General features: G+C 37.9%; 1 pseudogene; it reads left to right on the top strand.

Annotated features, from left to right (window-relative positions):
- Positions 1–201: 201 nt before the first annotated feature.
- On the top strand, positions 202–2,019 carry LOC144753115 (uncharacterized; annotated as a pseudogene).
- Positions 2,020–2,771: the final 752 nt, after the last annotated feature.

Raw genomic sequence — 2,771 nt, 5'->3', positions numbered from 1 at the left:
GCATTTAGGGTACCTAGGATACAGATTTTTAAAGTTTTAAATCAAAAGCTAAAGATAAAATGGATCCTTATGCTATGCCTCAAATATGTGTTCTTCAATTTCACCAATTGGTTGGCAGCCTGTTCAGTGGCATCATTTTCTCAACAGTACACAACCGGTTTCTAAGTGTCTTTTTTTATGATCTACTTTGCGCAGAACAGAATGCCCCGCAGAATAAAGACGGCAGAAGATTATGTGCTGGAAAACAAAGATTTCATGGTTGAAGAAGTGCGTGGCCAAAAGATGTTAATTTGCAGGTTTTGCAGAGTGACTGTCCCAATAGTAAGTGGGAAAACTGCAAGCCGAATTGCTGAACATCTTGTCACCAAGACCCACTTGAAATTGAAAGAGCCACCTAATAGCGACAGCCTTTGCCAGATGTCTCTTGCTGAGACAATGACCCGCTTCAAAAGAAAACGTGAGGAAGAAAAGGATGTGGCACATGAATTTGTACGTGCCCCCTAGTGCAATCTGGAACCAGCTTACACCAAGCTGATGGACCGATTGGGAATCTATTCCGCAAGCGTGCACCAGCATTCAAAACATTACCAAAAACAACACAAATGTATGAGAAATACCTACCAGAGGTGTTCCTTGCAGATATTGAACATATTTCAGAGTTACTCCAAGGTGATGTGAAGATCTCTGTTACCATTGATGAAACCCCAGAGATGCGTGGCGACCCAGCAGTGGCAGTGCTAATCACATTTTGTGATGCAAAAAATGGATGGCACAGACGTACCATCATGGCAGATCTGGATGTACTGGAAACATGCAACGCAGTGTCACTTGGAATGCTGCTGCAGAGAGTTCTTACCAAGTTTAACAAAGATTGGAGTGACATTGTTTGTATTTGCAGCGATTCAGCTACTTATATGAAAAAGTTATGTGATGACCTATCAAAAGCAATGCCTGAGCTGAAGTGTTTCCCTGTGAGAGATCCTTGCCACTTGCTAGATGGTATGCTGAAAGCAGCATTACAATCTTCTGAGCTGATGAAGAATGCTATTGATTTTGTAGTACATTCAGGCGCACTGTTTCGTTATGCGCGGGAACTCAAACGCAAATATTTCTCATTTTGTGTTTTGTGTGGCAGCAAAGAAAGAATCATCCCAACTGTGTCATTTAGTAGGTGGTTCTCAGTACTAGAGGCCGTGAATGCAATATTATCTATGTGGCGACCCCTTACTGAATTTTTGCTTAGTGATGATGCAAAAGGCAAGAAATGTGAGGATCTTCGGGTGCATATTGATAGTGATGTCAAGAAAAGTACACTGTACTGCATCCTTAGATTTTTGCAGGAAAACAGGACTGCTGTAGTGGACATAATAAAAAAAACTAGAGTCAGAAAACACCCTTGTGTACCAAGTGTTCAGTATAATTGGTGTTGATGTCAAACATCTCCTCGAGAGTAGGCTAGACGACACTTTTAGTGACTTTGGCACGGCAACATGTTCCCTGTTAGAATGCTTGCCACTTGGGAAGCAAAGAAGTGTTGAAGACCAATTCAGGAAATTTTATTTTACCATGCATGAGAAATGGCTAGCTATGATGCATAGAAATGTCCCTTCACCAACCATGGCGTTTGAAGTTAATGAAGCCTCACTTTGGTACGCTGCACAAGTGTTAGATCCATTCCGTAAAGGGGAATTTTCTCCGGACTTTTCAAAGTACAGCTTCATTTTTGACCGCTTTAATACCTCTGAGGGCATGTGCACCCAGTTCAACGCCTATGTTGCAGAACCTGTCCCAGAGAATGTCAACCTTGAGGTGCACCAGTACTGGCATGGGAAGCTACGTCAGTGGCCAGAGTTGGCAAGTTGTGTACTGGCTGTTTTGGCGTTGCCAGTCTCAAGTGCCAATGTTGAGAGGGCATTTTCACAAATAAAAGTGTACATGGGAAGGAAAGAGAGAGCACGAATGACTAAAGAATCTCTGAAGAAATATTGTATGGTCTACTACAATAAATTTGACTTGTGAAAATGTATTTGAACTTCATATACACGTACATGCACTGTCTATATGCCATGCATCAATGAAGAAAGCCAGCAAAATAAAAGCAAAGCGTTTCATAAACACCGGAAAAACACAGTTTCAGTTGTTTTTTATGGCGCGAAAATTTGAAATCACTGAAAAGCACTGTTTTTTTCAGGTATTGAAATCACTGGAAAACACTGACAAAACACCGCCAGAATTTACCCAAAATAGAAACTGAAAACAGGGAAGCCTAAAAATACCCCTTTACCCTAAAACTGAAAACTGACCCTGAACTTTTAATATACCCCTTTACACACAAACAGAAAACTGACCCAGAACTTTAAAAATACCCCTTTACCCTAAGACTGAAAACTGACCCAGAAACATAAAAATACCCCTTTACCTAAAGAGAGAAAACTGACCCTGAACACTAAAATTCCTCCTGTACCCTTATTTAATTAATATTATTAAACTAACTATTAATGATTAATTAGCTAAAATTTTAATTTTAATATTTTACCAAAATAGCTGTAATTAATAGAATGTCTAAATTTATAATATTTATTCCCAAACAAAAATTTCATAACAACACAATATTAAATAAAATTTAATTTTATTAATAATTAAATAATTAATTATAATTAATTACTAATTATTTCCTAATGATAAATATGTACCAAATAATATGAATTATTTAGCAAATTAATATGTATTCATTACCAATTAATTGATAATTTAAATTTATAAGAAACATA

The sequence above is a fragment of the Lissotriton helveticus genome, chromosome 5_1 (assembly GCF_964261635.1).
Source record: "Lissotriton helveticus chromosome 5_1, aLisHel1.1, whole genome shotgun sequence".
Classification (NCBI taxonomy): Eukaryota; Metazoa; Chordata; class Amphibia; order Caudata; family Salamandridae; genus Lissotriton; species Lissotriton helveticus.
This window is presented reverse-complemented; position numbering and strand designations above follow the sequence as displayed.